Genomic DNA, 21216 nt, shown 5'->3' on the forward strand with positions numbered 1-21216 from the left:
ATACACTGCCCTGAGGCTATACTCCTCCCATGGGGAGTTATGCTACGCTCTGCTGCACCCACAACACCATCCTCAGCGGTCTTCCCTGCAGCGGCGGTTCACTCTGACCGCAATCCACAGGTGGCGTAGTCGGACATTTAAACATCAAAACCACATAAATAGTTCCGCCACTGGTTTGACCACCCTGAGCCACGGAACCGGGTCACCGCCACGAAGACCACCAGCATCCACCAAAAAGGGTCCGGCTCCGGGTGTCCAAAGGCCCAGGGGGTGCATCAGAACATTTTCATCACCTTTCACAATCACCAATGGGACAAGGCAGTGATGTCCTCTGTCCCCTCTCTTATACATCCTAGTGACGGAGCACCTGCTCTCATCAATTCGCCATAACCCCAATATTAGGTGGATTGAGGTGGGAGGCACCGAGTACAAGTGCTCTCTATTTGCTGATGATGTCCTAGTATATATCACTCAATCACATATATCCATCCATGCTGTTATGGCTGAAATAGATCACTTTGTTACATGGTCAAATTTTAAAATCAATGCAGCGAAGTCTGAGGCCCTTGATGTCTCCCTCCCCAAATCCATATAGGATTCCATCCAGTCCAACTTTCCCTTTGCCTGGCCCTCACAGGGTATCAAATACTTAGGAATTCCTATTCATAGAGACCTCTCCCATCTATGTTATCTTAATTTTGGGCCCTTTATTGAACAACTCCATACAGACCACGGTTGGCAAGTTAGAACTGTAAGATTCACTACGTGAACCACTGGTGTTTTGTGGAAAAGCACATGTACACTGTGTTCCAAATTATTATGCAAAAAGTGTTTAGGAGTGATAAGGGAAGAATTTGTTTGTTTGTCAGTTAAACTCATTGATGGTGATGTGTGTCAGGGCTCTTTATATCACTGTAAGCAATTGCAGACACCTGTGCTAATTAGTTTGGCAGGTGTGTCCAATGAAAGGCAAGACTACTTAAGAAGGCTGTCTCACATTATTAAGCAGCCTACATTTTCTGCCAAAATGGGAAAGAAAAAGGATGTGTCGGCTGCTGAGAAGCAACAAATTGTGGAGTGTTTAGGTCAAGGCATGACTACAATCAACATTGTGTGATGATCAGGATGAAGTGTCTTGGCAATCAAGAAGTATGTAGCTGATTCACAGTACACACGTGTGCGTGCTGATAAGGGCAAATTGAGGACTCTTTCCTTCAGGCAATTATGTCTGGTTAAAAGAGCAGCGGCAAAAAAGCCTTGTCATAGCAGCAGACAAGTTTTTGAAGCTGCTGGTGCCTCCAACGTCCCCCGAACAACAAGATGCAGGGTCCTTCAGAGGTTTGCAGCTGTGCATACGCCATCCTGTCGACCTCCTCTATCCACTTCACACAAGCAGAAACGGCTCCAGTGGGCCAAACATTACATGAAGACTGATTTCAAAACTGTTTTGTTCACGGATGAGTGCCGTGCAGCGCTCGATGGTCCAGATGGATGGAGTGGAGGATGGCTGGTTGATGGACACCCCACGCAAACACGGCTACAGCGCCAACAAGGAGGAGGTGGAGTAATGTTTTGGGCTGGAATCATGGGGAGAGAGATTGTCGGCCCCTTTAGGATCCCTGAAGGCGCTAAAGATGAACTCCATAATGTATGTGGATTTTCTCAAACAGCACTTCCTGCCATGGTTCAAGAAGAAGAACCGTGTATTTCACAGCAAGATCATTTTTTTGCATGATAATGCACCATCTCATGCTGCACATAAAACATCTACATCTCTGGCTGATATGGGCATAAAAGGGGACAAACTTATGGTGTGACCCCCATGCTCCCCTGACCTCTACCCCATTCAGAACCTCTGGAGCATCATCAAAAGGAGTGTCTATGATGGCGGGAGGCAGTTCACATCTAAGCAACAGCTCTGGGAGGGTATTCTGTCCTCATGCAAAACAATTGAAGCAGAAACCATCCAAAACCTGACAAATTCAATGGACGAGAGAGTTCAGAAGCTCCTTTCGAACAAGGGGTGAAAATGTAACATCACCTAGAATAAAGTTTTGAGTTGAAAACTGTTTGATTTCAGTTTCTAATAACCTGCTAATGCTTATAAGTTCAAAAATGACAATTTTTTTGGTCTTTATTAAAATGAAAAGGTTGATCGAAAAGTTTGGGGGATCTAAGAGTGTGGCAACCCAGTAGTCATGATTACTTCGAATTCTGACAATATGAGGGTCATGTTGCAGGTAGTGCAGCAAGAAGGCACTTATGTGTCTTGCGCATCTCGGAGCCCCAAAATTATTTTCCGGGCTAGATGCAGCTAAAAATTATTATTAATTTTAAATCTGGTGGAGCTTATTATAGATGGCCTAATAGGATCAGTGCTGCACACTGCTACAAAGCCCAAATTATTTTCCAGCCAAGATACAGATAAACATGATTAGTAATTTGAAAGCTTAAAACGGTTGGTAGGGTGATTTTAACCAATCATCAAGCTTTTACTCTCCCCAGGATGACACAGGGGTAGAAAATATGTTTCGGATCCATGATTTGTTCATCTTTATGAACGTGAGTCTGTCTACATTATCAGTGGAGAGCCGCGTGTGCTTATCTGTCAGCACACCACCAGCAGCGCTGAACACACGTTCAGACAGAACGCTGGCTGCGGGGCATGACAAGATCTCCAAGGCGTAAGTGGCTAGCTCCGGCCATTTATCCAGATTGGAAGCCCAAAAAGAGCAAGGGTCCAGCGACACAGTCATGGCTTCAATGTTTACTTGGAGATACTCCTGTACCATCGTCTCTAGGCGTTGACTATGTGTCAGACTTCTTGTCTCCTGTGGCCTTGCAAAGGATGGGCTAAAAAAGTGGTGAAATGATTCCGCAAAATTGATGTTACCAGCAGATACTGTGGTTCTGTTACGGTTTGAGTGCTGAGCACTTGACGGTCCCACGGTTGGCAAGTTGGAACTGTGAGATTCACTACGTGCACCACTGGTGTTTTGTGGAAAAGCACATGTAAGATTCTGCAACAGTCTCTGCTGATACTCCTGCATGCGTGCATCCCTTTCTATGGCAGGAATAATTTCTGCAAATTTACTTTTGTACCGGGGATCTAACAGTGTGGCAACCCAGTAGTCAGGATTATTTCTAATTCTCACAATTCGAGGGTCATGTTGCAGGTAGTGCAGCAAGAAGGCACTCATGTGTGTTGCGCATCCAGGAGCACCAAGTCCCTGTTGTGTTGGTGGCGAGGTAACAATCATGCTTCCTTCCTCTGTCCTCTCCCCCCAACCTCGCACAACAGAAATGTGATCAAGGTCTCCCTCATCTGATGAGTCTTCCATCAGTTCGTCCTCCACTTCTTCCTGGGCTCCTGCACCTTCCTCACTAGTTTGGCTGCTACCATGCGCCCTGGTAAAACCATCTCCCCCACCCTCACATGCCTGCCGCCTTGGTGCTGCCGACCGTCTGGACCTTGCAGATGTTAGCCCTTCCGCATACAACTCCTCCTCCTCTACTTCCTCCACCTCCTCTTGTGCCACCACCTGACTCCGAATTCTGTTTAACATGTGCTCCAGCATGTAAATCACCGGAATAGTCATGCTGATAATGGCATCGTCAGCACTAAACATCTTCGTCGCCATTTCAAAACTGTGCAGAAGGGTGCATAGGTCCCTGATCTGAGATCACTCCTCCAGCGTGATTTGCCCCACCTCTGGATCTCGTTGGCCCAGGCTATACGTCAGAACGTATTGCACCAGGGCTTGTCGGTGCTGCCACAGTCGCTGCAACATGTGCAGAGTTGAATTCCACCGGGTAGGCACATCGCATTTTAGCCGGTGAAGTGGCAGGCCCAACGACTTCTGTAGAGATGTAAGTCGCTGAGCTGCGGGATGCGAACGGCGGAAGTGAGCACACAGCGACCGTGCCCTCTGCAGAAGGCCATCTAGTCTGGGATAGTGGGCTAAAAATTGCTGGACAACCAGGTTCAACACGTGAGCCATACAAGGCACATGTGTGACATTGCCCCGGCGAAGGGCCGCACCCAGGTTTGCAGCATTGTCGCACACGGCCTTCCCTGGTTTCAGGTCCAGTGGAGACAGCCATTCATGAAATTGGTTCTCCAGAGCTGACCACAACTCCTCAGCTGTGTGACTCACATTTCCCAGACATTTCAAAGTAAAAACCGCCTGATGACGTTGAGCCCTACTGCCAGCATAGTAAGGAGGTGTGCAGGATCCCTTCTGCGCAGTTAGAAAGCTTGTGGCATGACCAGACAGGCTTTGGGTGCAGGTGGAAGACCGAGAGGAGGTTGAGGAGGCAGAAGCAGTGGAGGAACTTTGACATAAAGAGGATTGACGCACAACTCGTGGGGACGGCAAGACTTGGACAGCAGCCCCTTGTCCTGCTGTCACCATAGTTACCCAGTGCCCAGTCAGCGACATGTAACGCCCCTGTCCATGCCTACTCGTCCAAGTGTCTGTGGTGAAATGCACCCTGTCACACACAGAGTTTCTCAAAGAAGCGGTGATGTTGTGTGCGACATGCTGGTGGAGCGCAGGCACACCTTTCTTTGAGAAGTAGTGCCGACTGGGCATCTGGTACTGGGGCACTGCGACGGACATAAGGTCTCGAAAATCCTCTGTGTCCACCAGGCGGAAAGGCAGCATTTCTGTAGCCAAGAGCTTGCAGATGGTGAAATTCAACCTCTTAGCTTTCTCATGGCTAGGAGGAAATGGTCTTTTACTTGTCCACATCTGAGGGACCGAGGGCTGGCTATTGTGCTTAGACGGGGTTGATAAGGGTGTCCCCGGCAAACTGCTCGTCTGTGAGGAAGATGCAGGCGGACATGTTAGGTTGCCTTCATCCAAAGGTGGTGCTATCGATGTCGGACAGCGCTCAACACCAGCTGGTGTTACCACCTCCAAAGAAAATGATGACCTGCCAATCACGCTGGCTGTTGCGGGTAAAGAGGTGGCAGGTCTGCGCCCCAAAACAGGTGTGACTGCTGTCCCCCCAGTCACAGAGGATGAAGAGGCCGCGGATGCACAAGATATGGCAGACGGTGGTTGGCCCGGCCGGCTAGGCCGCATTGTAGCACACTGAGCTTCCCACTGCAACTTATGCTTCATGTCCATGTGCCGGTTCATGCATGAAGTACTCAAACTATGTATATTTTGGCCTCTACTTAGCTTTTGCTGACAAATGTTACAGATAACACGAGTTGGGTCATCTTTATCGATCTGAAAAAATGCCCAGGCTATGCAAGGCTTAGCACCCATGCGACCTGAAGAGCCACCACGACTTGTGGTGAGAGGCAGAGTTGTGTTTGAGGATGCAGTTGTTGACGTGCTTCCAGTACTACGTCTCTGTCCAGGAAGGCGCAACCTGACCTCGTCGTCACTAGCATCTTCCTCCACCTCCTCTGCTGACCTCATCTCTTGGCTGACTGTGGGTTGACAGTAAGTGGGATCTCCAACCTCATCATCATCACCCTGTGCGTTATCACACCCGTCGTCCTCAGAGCCAACCTGTTCCTGCCCTGACAAAAAACTAAAGTTGTCGCTCCAATCAGGTATTTGAGTCTCATCATCGTCTTCCTCATTGTCTCCACCAACAGGAGTTACAGTTTGGGAATGAGGGTCTACATTATGGTCAGAACCTTCTGCGTCTGGTCCTGGATCCGACTCATAAAGATTCTGGGCATCAGTGCAGATCATTTCCTCGTCTGGATTCACAGAAGCGCTGGAGTCGACCTCTGATTCCCAGGCTATAGTATGAGTAAACAGCTCTGCAGACTCAACCATCTGTTCTACCTCATACTCAGACAGGCAGCTGGTGATTTGGGAGCTGTGAGGAAGCAAGTGCGATTGGGGTGACACCTTTGAGGACTGGAGTATTTGTGATGTTGAAGTTGATGTGGAGGAGAGCCCACTTAAAGGAGCACTTGATATCCGTTGAAGCACCTGCTGTTTTTGTGCCTCATCTGGAATTTGTAGCGATTGGCGTGGCCGTAAGAAAGGGATCTTATCACATTGTCCGCTAAAAGAAGTAGACATTTTAGTTTGGCTGGAAGATGGTCTTTCTTCTGCAGATGTTACTGTTGCTTTAACACCTACCCCACGGACACAACCTTTTTTCCCCTTCCCAACACGCCTATTCCCCTTTCCACCAGCAGCAGGCCTTTTTCCACTCATTTTGGTGGTTAACTAATTCACAACTCTGGAGTTGTTTGCACAAAAAAACAATGGATGGGAACCGAGCAGAGCTGAGTGGCCAAACTGTGGTATTAGGCCAAAACTATTGGCTGGGTTAGATGCAGAAAAAAATTATATTCGATTTGCAACCTGATGGAGGTCAGTATAGATGGACTAATAGAACAAGTCCCACACACAGCTAGAAGCCCAAATATTTTTTCAGAGGTAGATGCAGAAAAAAATTATATTCGATTTGCAACCTGATGGAGGTCAGTATAGATGGACTAATAGAGAAAGTCCCACACACTGCTAGAAGGCCAAATATTTTTTCAGAGCTAGATGCAGACAAAAAATTATTTTGAATTTGCAACCTGATGGAGGTCAGTATAGATGGACTAATAGAGAAAGTCCCACACACTGCTAGAAGGCCAAATCTTTTTTCAGAGCTAGATGCAGAAAAAAATTATATTCAGTTTGCAACCTGATGGAGGTCAGTATAGATGGACTAATAGAACAAGTCCCACACACAGCTAGAAGCCCAAATATTTTTTCAGAGGTAGATGCAGAAAAAAATTATATTCAGTTTGCAACCTGATGGAGGTCTGTATAGATGGATTAATAGAACAAGTCCCACTCACAGCTAGAAGCCCAATATTTTTTCAGAGGTAGATGCAGATAAAAATTATTTTTAATTTGCAACCTGATGGAGGTCAGTATAGATGGACTAATAGAGAAAGTCCCACACGCTGCTAGAAGGCCAAATATTTTTTCAGAGCTAGATGCAGATAAAAATTATTTTTAATTTGCAACCTGATGGAGGTCAGTATAGATGGACTAATACAAGTCCCACACACTGCTAGAAGGCCAAATATTTTTTCAGAGCTAGATGCAGAAAAAAATTATATTCAGTTTGCAACCTGATGGAGGTCTGTATAGATGGATTAATAGAACAAGTCCCACACACAGCTAGAAGCCCAATATTTTTTCAGAGGTAGATGCAGAAAAAAAATATATTCAGTTTGCAACCTGATGGAGGTCAGTATAGATGGACTAATAGAGAAAGTCCCACACACTGCTAGAAGGCCAAATATTTTTTCAGAGCTAGATGCAGAAAAAAATTATATTCAGTTTGCAACCTGATGGAGGTCAGTATAGATGGACTAATAGAACAAGTCCCACACACAGCTAGAAGCCCAAATATTTTTTCAGAGCTAGATGCAGATAAAAATTATTTTTAATTTGCAACCTGATGGAGGTCAGTATAGATGGACTAATAGACCAAGTCCCACACACTGCTATAAGGCCAAATATTTTTTCAGAGCTAGATGCAGATAAAAATTATTTTTAATTTGCAACCTGATGGAGGTCAGTATAGATGGACTAATAGAGAAAGTCCCACACACTGCTAGAAGGCCAAATATTTTTTCAGAGCTAGATGCAGAAAAAAATTATATTCAGTTTGCAACCTGATGGAGGTCTGTATAGATGGATTAATAGAACAAGTCCCACACACAGCTAGAAGCCCAATATTTTTTCAGAGGTAGATGCAGAAAAAAAAATATTTTTAATTTGCAACCTGATGGAGGTCAGTATAGATGGACTAATAGAGAAAGTCCCACACACTGCTAGAAGGCCAAATATTTTTTCAGAGCTAGATGCAGAAAAAAATTATATTCAGTTTGCAACCTGATGGAGGTCAGTATAGATGGACTAATAGAACAAGTCCCACACACAGCTAGAAGCCCAAATATTTTTTCAGAGGTAGATGCAGATAAAAATTATTTTTAATTTGCAACCTGATGGAGGTCAGTATAGATGGACTAATAGAGAAAGTCCCACACACTGCTAGAAGGCCAAATATTTTTTCAGAGCTAGATGCAGATAAAAATTATTTTTAATTTGCAACCTGATGGAGGTCAGTATAGATGGACTAATAGAGAAAGTCCCACACACTGCTAGAAGGCCAAATATTTTTTCAGAGCTAGATGCAGAAAAAAATTATATTCAGTTTGCAACCTGATGGTGGTCAGTATAGATGGACTAATAGAACAAGTCCCACACACAGCTAGAAGCCCAAATATTTTTTCAGAGGTAGATGCAGAAAAAAATTATATTCAGTTTGCAACCTGATGGAGGTCTGTATAGATGGATTAATAGAACAAGTCCCACACACAGCTAGAAGCCCAATATTTTTTCAGAGGTAGATGCAGAAAAAAAATTATTTTTAATTTGCAACCTGATGGAGGTCAGTATAGATGGACTAATAGAGAAAGTCCCACACACAGCTAGAAGGCCAAGTATTTTTTCAGAGCTAGATGCAGAAAAAAATTATATTCAGTTTGCAACCTGATGGAGGTCAGTATAGATGGACTAATAGAACAAGTCCCACACACAGCTAGAAGCCCAAATATTTTTTCAGAGCTAGATGCAGATAAAAATTATTTTTAATTTGCAACCTGATGGAGGTCAGTATAGATGGACTAATAGAACAAGTCCCACACACAGCTAGAAGCCCAAATATTTTTTCAGAGGTAGATACAGATAAAAATTATTTTTAATTTGCAACCTGATGGAGGTCAGTATAGATGGACTAATAGAGAAAGTCCCACACACTGCTAGAAGGCCAAATATTTTTTCAGAGCTAGATGCAGAAAAAAATTATATTCAGTTTGCAACCTGATGGAGGTCAGTATAGATGGACTAATAGAATGATGCTATGCCCAAAAGATTTTACTTCACTAGGTGCAGTAAAAAAATTGGTATTCTATACACAGGTGGTATATCTTGCAACACAGATAGGCTACTCCACTGACTAACACACTCTGCAATAGGCCAAAAAGGATTAGCTTTGCTAGATTCAGCCAAATGCTGTGAAAAAAACTTGCACAGCACTGGCACAGACCTGCCTGGCAAAAACTGATAGGAACTGATGTAACCTAGTCCTGAAAAGGACTCCAATTACAATTAGTCTTTACTCCCACAACCTATCTATTTAAGAGCACAGACCTGCCTGATAAAAGTCGTAGGAAATGCTGTAACCTAGTCCTTAAAAGGACTGCAATCACAACTATTCCCTACTCCCAAGCTATCTGTAGATTTGTGCGAAAATTGGCTTGAAATTAACAAGGTATAGCGCACACAGCAACAGCGGTGCCGTCTAACACGCAGCTGCAGCAGTGAGAAAATGGTGGCGACGGGGAAAATGGCTTGGTCTTATAGGGCAAGGACATGTGACATACACTGCCAATGACACATGCCCTTGCTTGTGTGAAAAACAGCAGTTCGCTCAGTGTGTGCGCTGCTGATAGGCTGACAGATTGCACCTCCCCACTGCAAATGCGGGAAAGAGAAAAAAAAATGGAGATCTTCATTATTCCTGCAGAGATCCATCCCCTGCCCCTCCCCCCGCCCCGCTGTACACTCAAACTGCGTATTAACATTAATTTTCATCATTACTGAGAAAAATCCAGTTATGATTTTGGTGCACGAACAGTTATCGAACATAACCTCGAACAGCCAAATTTTTCTCAAATCGTTCGTGTTCGCCGACCGGCTCGAACACCGCCCAAAACAGCTCGAATTTGAGATTGGCAAACAGTTCGAGTAGAACAACGCTCATCTCTAGTTGATACCTTTAATGGCTAACTGAAAAGATGGTAACAAATTGCAAGCTTTCCAGACGACTCAGGCTTCTTCATCAGGCAGACCTGAGACCTGAGTAGTCTGGAAAGCCTGCAATTTGTTACCTTTTAATGGCTAACGGAAAAGATGGTATCAACCACTGAGGACTCTCAAATCTAAATACTCTTCTATCTACTGGCTAATACGGAACAAAGATAGATGTTTTTCTTGTATCAATTTATTCAGTGGAATCCTGCTGTTTGTACAGATGAGTCCAGTGGGCGGTCCTACTAGTGATTGACAGCTATCTTTGCCTGCATGGTCATACAGGGAACTGTCAATCACTTAGTAGGACCGCCCACTGGACTAGTGTACATACGGCAGGACTTTTCACTGCATAAAATGCCAGTTTTGCTGACTCTCTTCCCACAGATTTGTCTATCAGTCTGATCAACTTCTCTGCTCTACAACACCCCCTACAGATCTTATACCATTTCAACATGACAGGTTCCTTTAATCACCTGCAGATGACATAAGTAGCCATGTTCTGTGTGGCTTACGGAGGGGCTTGATTGCTTGTCAGCTTCAAACAGGTTTCATTTCTTCTGATTCGTTGTAGCCGAGTTCTAAACTGTATTAAGAAATTCATTTCTCTGTTTATTTCTATTAGATGTCGGGGAAGCTTGGAACAAATGTGGAAAGTGTTCTTCAAGAAGTTGTCAGGACGCTTCCACCGTGAGTACGGACTAATGCGGCTCTATCCATCTTCTCTTTATTAAAGGGAACCTGTCACCTTGGAAAATGCTATGTACCTGCAGGTATAGGGTTAATCTGCAGATAAATATTGTTACAATGCTGCCCGACCGCCTTATTGATAGTGTAGGTATCGGGAGAAAATTAACTTCTTTCCTCCCTGCAGCCGCCGGCCTTCACTCATCGTTGTGCACGGAGCGGCTACAGTCTTGGATCACAGCACCGCTCGATATATCAGGGGCGACGGCTGTAAACCCGGCCTGGATTTTGATTGACAGCTTGCTCTGCACAGATGATCTGCAGAACCACTTAGAATCTGAGTGAAGGAGTAGTATGTTCACAGATAGAGAATATGGCTCATCCACGTGCGGATCTGCTCCACGTCCGATTACATATTTGTGGGAGAAACCCTAGTGGCAGCCTCATATTTCTGACATGGATCCTCTAGCGCTATTTGTGAAACTGCGGCTCCCAGCATAACTTGATGAGAGACCGTCAGTCTGCTGGGACCTGTAGTTTCACTACAGCAGGAGTGTCACAAGCTGCGGACCTCCGCTCACTCCAGCACTGGTCGGCATTTTCAGCACGTGAACGTCCGCTATGCTTTCTGGAGACACAAGGGTGTAGATAATTTTATCAAACCCTTGACTGTAAGTTTGCTGAACCCTAAGTGGATTATATTGTTCCCACAGTTTCAGTTTTGGACCATTTAAGGGGAATTTAAAGGGTTCTGGCCACTGATTTTCCTTAAAGGGGATCAGTATCCCTGTATGTCTTTGTATATACTTGATAAAGACCTATAACAGGTCAAAACGTTATGTGATGGCGGAATAAACTTTGTCTTTTGGAATTCATCACCATGGACTGAACGCGGTTTACTTACCTTTATCCCCTTAACAGGATGTCTTATTTTTGTGTTTTAGTCCCAAGATTGAAAAGGGCAGCCCTCTTAAAGCCCTGCTGTTTGACTCCACGTTTGATCACTACAGAGGCGTCGTAGCAGCATCGCCCTGTGTGGAGGTGACGTGTGTAAAGGCAATAAAATCGTGTCTGCCCACTCTGGCAAGTGCTATGAAGTCAATGAGGTTGGCATACTGACCCCAGAGGAAGTGCCAGCCAAAAAACTAAGGTTTTTTTTAATAATTTTATTAGCCTTTCCCTCTGTCTTCACCAATCAGCCCTCTGTATTGATGATCAGATCAAAGATGTAGACAGGGATTGTCTCACGCTGCATCTCCTTCCTGATTGTATCACTGAGAAGACAGAAGCTGCCCCATCCCATTCTCCAAGAAATGCAGAACCCAATGCATCTGCTGTCCGTGATCCGCTTATTGTCAGAGGACATCATTAGGGACTGCATTTTCTCATTGCTTAAGAAATTGTTAATTGCTGAATAATAAAACTGCAGCACCGCTCCATTTAAAGCAGTGTTTCCCAAACTCCAGTCCTCATGGCCCCCAACAGGTCAGGTTTTCAGGATTTCCTCAGCATCACACATGTGATGAAAGTATCATCAAGGAATCAGGAATTCTCTCACCTGTGCAATACTATGGAAATCCTGAAGACATGACCTGTGGGGGGCCGTGAGGACTGGAGTTTGGGAAACACTGATTTTAAAGGGACTGTCAGCACAGAATGACTGTTGAAACCAAGTACAAGCGCTCCGTGGATCACGGCGTGGGCCAGTCCTTTATATACACCTTCCCACCTGCTTGTTTTACCTCTGTCTCCTTCCTTCTCTGGTTCTATGAAGCCAGAGCTGTCAATCAAAGAAGAGGAGGGTGTGGATAGAGGGCAAACAAGCAGGTGGGAAGGTGTATATAAATGATTGGCCCCGTCATGAAGCACCGAGAGTTGGGACTTAGTTTGAACAGTCATTCTGTGCTGACAGTCCCTTTAGGTGGACGAGATCCAGATGCAGCTCATTTCACCGCGTAAGGCTGTGTGCCCACTATGCATTTTTTAAGCGTTTCCGCAGCGGCAATTCCGCCGCAGGAACGCTTACACGCTTGGTAGAAGGTCTGCAATGTTCCCCAATGATAATCCTCATGTGCTGTGCACATGCTGCGGAAATTTCCGCTGCGGATTATCATTGAGGAAAAATCCGCAGCACTACCAATTATTTTGCGTAAGCGCAAAGTTTTTGCTGCCACTGACTTGCATTGAATCGCTTAATATCCGCATGACTACATGTACACATGCGGATATTAAGCGATTCTATGTGCGGATGGTACCTGGGTCTGGAGAAGAGGAGACTCTCCTCCAGACCCGGGTACCATAGTTCCTGTTAAAAAACAAAGAATTTAAAATAAAAAATAAACCTTATACTCACCTTCTGATGGCCCCCGGTCTCCTTAGTGATGCGTCCTGGCTCCCCGGCGGCTCGCGATGGTCTAAAATTACCTTTCATGACGTCATTTAGTCATGTGACGGGTCGCATCGGATAAGGAGACCGGGGGCCATTGGAAGGTGAGTATAATGTTTTTTTTACATTTTTTACCATTTTTATTCTTTTTTTTAACTAACTTGGTCACACTATATAAAATCCATGCCGGTTGCATGGATTTATATAGTGTGATCAAGTTGTCAAGCACTTTTCCATGTGATGCTAAAATCGCTTGGAAAGCGCTTGACAACCCGCATGCGAAATCGTATGTGCAAAACGCGTGACAAACGATTGTCCCTGGCTGAAAAAAACGCATGTAAAATCCGCATGCCAGGGAGATACAGAAACGTTCAGGAAAAAACCGGAGCATTTCTGCATCGTGGGCACATAGCCTTAGAGTGCCGCTGTGCAGGCAAAGACAGCATCCCCCTCTTTCTGAGAATCAGTGGGGCTTGAAGGGGTACGGCCCCCCATCAGTTATAAAGCCATGTCATGTCATCAATCATATGAGTGTTATGTGGCAATGGCATTGTCTTGACAGCCAAGGATCCTACTGAAGGCCTCCATGTCTTCCATGATTGTACAACTATGAAGCCCGTCCCATAACTGGGATTAATATCAGATTGGTCATTTTACTCTACACTGTAGCGGTAAAGCCATTGGATGTTTTCGGTGACCTGAGCCTGCAAAGTTAAATTCTCCCGTTACATCATTTTTGGCTTCACCACATCTGTTCGTGTTAAAACTAAAAAAAATACCTTCTAGAAATCCTATCGAGAGGATGATGGAATGAAAAAGAAAAAAAAAGATGAAGCGGCAGAATCTCTGGAGTTTATTTTGTTCACTTTGCCTCACCAAGAAAAGTAATAAAAAGATCAGAAAATATTTATAAAAACTACAGCTCTAACTGCAAAAAAAGCCCAGATACAACGAATCTACTGGAAAAAAGCCCAGATACAACGAATCTACTGGAAAAAAAGCCCAGATACAACGAATCTACTGGAAAAAAAGCCCAGATACAACGAATCTACTGGAAAAAAAAGCCCAGATACAACGAATCTACTGAAAAAAAGCCCAGATACAACGAATCTACTGGAAAAAAAGCCCAGATACAACGAATCTACTGGAAAAAAGCCCAGATACAACGAATCTACTGGAAAAAAAGCCCAGATACAACGAATCTACTGGGAAAAAAGCCCAGATACAACGAATCTACTGGAAAAAAGCCCAGATACAACGAATCTACTGAAAAAAAGCCCAGATACAACGAATCTACTGGAAAAAAAGCCCAGATACAACGAATCTACTGGGAAAAAAGCCCAGATACAACGAATCTACTGGGAAAAAAGCCCAGATACAACGAATCTACTGAAAAAAAAGCCCAGATACAACGAATCTACTGGGAAAAAGCCCAGATACAACGAATCTACTGGAAAAAAGCCCAGATACAACGAATCTACTGGGAAAAAAGCCCAGATACAACGAATCTACTGAAAAAAAAGCCCAGATACAACGAATCTACTGGGAAAAAGCCCAGATACAACGAATCTACTGAAAAAAAGCCCAGATACAACGAATCTACTGGAAAAAAAGCCCAGATACAACGAATCTACTGGGAAAAAAGCCCAGATACAACGAATCTACTGGGAAAAAAGCCCAGATACAACGAATCTACTGGAAAAAAGCCCAGATACAACGAATCTACTGGAAAAAAAGCCCAGATACAACGAATCTACTGGAAAAAAGCCCAGATACAACGAATCTACTGGGAAAAAGCCCAGATACAACGAATCTACTGGAAAAAAAGCCCAGATACAACGAATCTACTGGAAAAAAAGCCCAGATACAACGAATCTACTGGAAAAAAAGCCCAGATACAACGAATCTACTGGAAAAAAAGCCCAGATACAACGAATCTACTGGGAAAAAAGCCCAGATACAACGAATCTACTGGAAAAAAAGCCCAGATACAACGAATCTACTGAAAAAAAGCCCAGATACAACGAATCTACTGGAAAAAAAGCCCAGATACAACGAATCTACTGGAAAAAAAGCCCAGATACAACGAATCTACTGGAAAAAAAGCCCAGATACAACGAATCTACTGGAAAAAAAGCCCAGATACAACGAATCTACTGGGAAAAAAGCCCAGATACAACGAATCTACTGGGAAAAAAGCCCAGATACAACGAATCTACTGGAAAAAAAGCCCAGATACAACGAATCTACTGGGAAAAAAGCCCAGATACAACGAATCTACTGGAAAAAAGCCCAGATACAACGAATCTACTGGGAAAAAAAGCCCAGATACAACGAATCTACTGGAAAAAAAGCCCAGATACAACGAATCTACTGGAAAAAAAGCCCAGATACAACGAATCTACTGGGAAAAAAGCCCAGATACAACGAATCTACTGGAAAAAAGCCCAGATACAACGAATCTACTGAAAAAAAGCCCAGATACAACAAATCTACTGGAAAAAAAGCCCAGATACAACGAATCTACTGAAAAAAAGCCCAGATACAACGAATCTACTGGAAAAAAAAGCCCAGATACAACGAATCTACTGGAAAAAAAAGCCCAGATACAACGAATCTACTGAAAAAAAGCCCAGATACAACGAATCTACTGAAAAAAAGCCCAGATACAACGAATCTACTGGAAAAAAAAGCCCAGATACAACGAATCTACTGGAAAAAAAAGCCCAGATACAACGAATCTACTGGAAAAAAAGCCCAGATACAACGAATCTACTGGAAAAAAAGCCCAGATACAACAAATCTACTGGAAAAAAAAGCCCAGATACAACGAATCTACTGGAAAAAAAGCCCAGATACAACGAATCTACTGGGAAAAAGCCCAGATACAACGAATCTACTGGAAAAAAAAGCCCAGATACAACGAATCTACTGGAAAAAAAAGCCCAGATACAACGAATCTACTGAAAAAAAGCCCAGATACAACAAATCTACTGGAAAAAAAGCCCAGATACAACGAATCTACTGGGAAAAAAAGCCCAGATACAACGAATCTACTGGGAAAAAAGCCCAGATACAACGAATCTACTGAGAAAAAAGCCCAGATACAACGAATCTACTGGAAAAAAAAGCCCAGATACAACGAATCTACTGGAAAAAAAGCCCAGATACAACGAATCTACTGGGAAAAAAAGCCCAGATACAACGAATCTACTGGAAAAAAGCCCAGATACAATGAATCTACTGGGAAAAAAGCCCAGATACAACGAATCTACTGGAAAAAAAGCCCAGATACAACGAATCTACTGGAAAAAAGCCCAGATACAACGAATCTACTGGAAAAAAAGCCCAGATACAACGAATCTACTGGGAAAAAAAAGCCCAGATACAACGAATCTACTGGAAAAAAAAGTTTTATAGCTTTTAGAAGGCAAGGATAAAAACAAATTGTAAAAGTGAAGATTATCCCACATGCACTTTGTCACCCAAGGATCTGCATAAACTGCAGCCGGCCCATCTCAGCACCACTTCTTTTGTTTCTTCTTTTTCCTTATTGCTTTCTGTGTCTTTTTAAAAGGGTTTTTCCATCATTTTTTTAAAGTAATTTTTTCCGATATCCAAAGCATTTAAAATTGTGTACGACCCTGTGCAGGATATAATAGAGCGACATTTTAGCACACTAGGAATATTCTTATAGTGCCACTAGATGGCGCTCTAATCCTGCATGCAGTACTGATGCTCCTGTCCGTGCTGCTTTCTATGAATATACATGGATGTTTGGTGCCCAGGAGAGTGCAGAGCTGAAAGGGGAATCTGTTATTAAAGCAAATAAAATGTCAATACTGTGCTATGGAAAGTTCTGCAAATTAAAATACAATTTTGTGTTTTTATTGCCATTCAATACAAATCTGTTATGGCCGTATGATGGTTCTCAGCTTGTTACAGTGCGATTAGCAGAGCTCTCTGATGTGGTGTTTAGGCTCTGGGAAGTTATAACATATATGTTGATAGATCCAAAATAGTTTTACATCCAAAATTCAGTGCTGACTAATCTCACAGCATTTCTGACTTAAATGAATGTAACTAGATGAAATACTATTTTTGCTGCATGCAGCCACCACCAGGGGGAGCTGTTGACATGTGATTATGTACAGCTAGTATTGGACCCACCCGCAGCAGTAGAAGTCTGTCTCCAGTGAGCGCCCTCTAGTGCCAGCTGTATATAGCTGTAGTGAAATCATGCAGTGCTGGGTCTCAGAGCCGTTGCTGCCTTCTTTAATGGTAGATTTGTACCTGATATTCAATGTAGAATTTGATGAATCTGCACTAATTGTGAATATATATTACTCTCATTGTTTCGTAGATATGCTGGGCAAGTAGGTTATCTAATGGCTGGGATGAAGGACGCACAGGAAGCACAAATAGGAGACACTCTGCATTTACTGAAGCAGCCAGTGGCTCTGCCCGGCTTTAAGCCTGCGAAACCCATGGTGTTTGCAGGTGAGTTGAACCCTAATACAAATCAAATGGTCCCTGTACTTGATCTCATTCAATAGATAATGTGCAAAATCCCTTTATAAAGTTCAATTAAGTTGGAGTTACTTTTCAGGGGTTAGATAACCTAAAAGTGTCGGCCGGTAGGGTCTCCCTTCTGTCTAAGTGTAATTTGTCTCTAGCAGCAGAAACCCCCCTATATGGATTACCGGAAGTGGGGCTTGGCCTTCGTCTCTCTGCTCCTGCCTGTCAAACTGTATATGCAGGCTTAACAGAGATGCAGCCTTTCAGTTAATTGCAGACATCTCATTAAGCAATGGCGGAAGCAATACGTGCTGAGTAATGAGAGAAGGGATGTCCCAGGACCTATAGTGCTGACAGAATGCTGATAAAGAGCAATCGTCCACTCCAAAAGAGTGGATGGCAAGTTACAGAGCATGTGTATTGGTACTGTTCCAGGACATACTGTTTTATCTACAGTCCATTTAGAATCAAAACTCTGTTCTACATAATATTGTACATGGAACAGAGTATTATGCCAATGTAACTACAACACGCATCGAAGTCAAAATCTCGGCAGAATTACACCTATAGCCCCCTCAGACTATGCAAAACACCAATTGAGCTTTAACAACTTCAGCTCAAGTGCTCAAAAACTGTGTAACGGGGTCAGAAAGCTATTGTACAGTATACAGTATATATTTTATTAGCGTAATATTAAAACCTGTATTACAAGAGCACTTAGTTCAAGATTCAGCCTCCAGATGGCGTGACATCAGAGATTAGACCCATCTGCAAGAGCGTCCTCAACAATGAATATATAGTCAATCACAGGGACTAGACGTGTAATGTATCAGTACAACAGTATAACGAGTGTTGTGTAGAGATGAGTGAACCCGAACTGTAAAGTTTGGGGTTCATACCGGACACCTAGTGTCCAATGCTGAACTCCGAACACTGACAAGTCCGTTTTAAGAGTGAGAGACCTCCTAGCCCTTACTACGACCATTTTACAGCATCAAAGTTTGTGTCTCCATTGTCTTCTATGGGGTTCGGGTTCAAGTTCTGGTACCCGAACCAAACTTTGGACTAAAGTTTGGTCGAAACCGAACATCCACGGGGTTCGCTCATCCCTAGTGTAGTGTAAATTCTACGTATTTTGCGCCTGAGTACCAGTAATGAGGAGATCCTTACCCATTATGTGCCTGCCACTCTCCTAAACACGCGTTTCACTTTTTTAGCTTCTTCAGAGGGACACAGAGTATACCAAACACTGCCCCCCGGGCACCAGATGTAACCCACTGTATCAATTCCTTTAAGGCTAAAGTTACAGCTATAGAATAGATTGACCTTGACAATTCAAGTGCTTTCTTGTGGGAAGTATGTGCACCTCCCGATCATTTCAGTGGAGAGCGACCATTCCCAGCCACCTCTATTGAGAATCCATGACCGGCACAGGCGCTGTACCCTCGCCTGTCACACTTTAGTAATCCTACTAATTCCTTGTAACAGCCAGGAACGCCTCCACGATTGGATTAGGAGCGGTGATCACAGAGTAGATAAATGCCAGAGAACCTTTATTCTGCAGCCGCATTTTTCATCCCATTAGACTCGGCCTATTTTACAGAAGCCGAGATAATTGAGGAGAGATGTAAGGAAGGAACCTCACGATCCTCCAGGACTAGTCAGCTCAGAGCCGTGACGTGTGGACAAGGTTTTTCTACATTGTGGGGAATTTAGGGAGCGCTGCAGCAAGGGGGTTGATAATGACACGCCACCGTGACACATAATGCATGGACTGTCTCCTCTCATTTGTTCTTTGAAGCTTGTTTTTCTCGTGAGTGATGCTCGGCGCATGAGAAAAGCCCAAACAATTAACATCAAATGGGTTTTCTGCGATTTGTAAAATCCTGCGCTCCGCTGATCCCCCGCTGCGGCTCCCCTTTAGGTAGATTATAATGAGGGCAATCCGGGCTACCGCCCGGGGCCTTGGGTCTCCAGAGGGCCTGGGGCTCCGGGGTGTCTATGGCCGGATTGCCCTCATTATTTGCGCAGCCCCGCGGCACATACCGGCAGACAGTGGCGGGGGGGGGGGCCCGGACCACTCCCCCAGCAGTGGTGCACAGCCGCTACTTCTTCATCGGCCGGGCCAGCACTGCAGCAGTTAACTTCCCTGTGCTGGCCCGGCCGCGTCACTGCTAGGAGACACGGCCGTGTCTCCTAGCTGTGACATCACGCAGTGCGCGCCCGGCCTGCACTGCTACTTACCACCGGAGAGGAGCAGGAGCCAGGAGGACTGGAGCTGAGCCGGGGGATGGTGAGTGTGTGTGTGTGTGTGTCTGTCTGTGTGTGTCTGTGTGTATGTGTATGTATGTATGTATGTATGTATGTGTGTGCAGGCAGATATCATTGTGTGATGTCTGTTTATATGTATTTTTGTGTTTCAAATGTGTTTATGCGTGTATGTATATGTCTGTATATGTTTGTGTGTGTGCGTGACTGCGTGCGTGACTGCGTGCGGCCTCCTGCTGAGTATAGATGGCGCCGTGCGGCCTCCTGCTGTGTATAGATGGCACCGTGCGGCCTCCCGCTGTGTATAGATGGCTCCGTGCGGCCTCCCGCTGTGTATAGATGGCTCCGTGCGGCCTCCCGCTGTGTATAGATGGCTCCGTGCGGCCTCCCGCTGTGTATAGATGGCACCGTGCGGGTCCCTGCTGTGTATAGGTGGCACCGTGCGGCCTCCTGCTGTGTATAGGTGGCACCGTGCGGCCTCCCGCTGTGTATAGATGGCACCGTGCGGCTCCCTGCCGAGTATAGATGGCTACGTGCGGCCTCCTGCCGTGTATAGATGGCTACGTGCGGCCTTCCGCTGTGTATAGATGGTGCCGTGTGGCCTCCCGCCATTTATAGATGGCGCCATGTGGCCTCCTGCCGTGTATAGATGGCTACGTGCGGCCTTCCGCTGTGTATAGATGGCGCCATGTGGCCTCCCGCCGTTTATAGATGGTGCCGTGTGGCCTCCTGCCGTGTATAGATGGCGCCGTGCGGCCTCCTGCCGTGTATAGATGGCTACGTGCGGCCTCCTGCCGTGTATAGATGGCTACGTGCGGCCTCCTGCCGTGTATAGATGGCTACGTGCGGCCTCCTGCCGTGTATAGATGGCTACGTGCGGCCTCCTGCCGTGTATAGATGGCTACGTGCGGCCTCCTGCCGTGTATAGATGGCTACGTGCGGCCTCCTGCCGTGTATAGATGGCTACGTGCGGCCTCCTGCCGTGTATAGATGACTACGTGTGGCCTCCTGCTGTGTATAGATGGCTACATGCGGCCTCCTGCTGTGTATAGGTGGCTACGTGCGGCCTCCTGCTGTGTATAGATGGCTACGTGCGGCCTCCCGCTGTGTTTAGACGGCGCCGTGCGGCCTCCTGCTGTGTATAGATGGTTACGTGTGCTCAATATTGAGTCATACAATTACCTGCCAGGGACATGCGGATGTGAAGCGTTCTTCACATGCATTTCCGCATGCGGATTGACAAGCGCTTTCCAAGCGATTTTAGCATCACTTGGAAAGTGCTTGACAACTTGGTCACACTATATAAATCCATGCAACCGGCATGGATTTATATAGTGTGACCGTAAAAGAATGGTAAAAAATAAATATATACTTACCTTCTGATGGCCTGCCGACGTCAGCGGTCGCGTGACCCGTCACATGACTAAATGACGTCACGGCAAGTCCTTTTCAGACCATCGCGAGCTGCCGGCAAGCCAGGACGCATCAGATAAAGAC

The sequence above is a fragment of the Phyllobates terribilis genome, unplaced genomic scaffold (genome assembly GCF_046119375.1).
Source record: "Phyllobates terribilis strain yellow unplaced genomic scaffold, ASM4611937v1 Scaffold_12__6_contigs__length_324123572, whole genome shotgun sequence".
Classification (NCBI taxonomy): Eukaryota; Metazoa; Chordata; class Amphibia; order Anura; family Dendrobatidae; genus Phyllobates; species Phyllobates terribilis.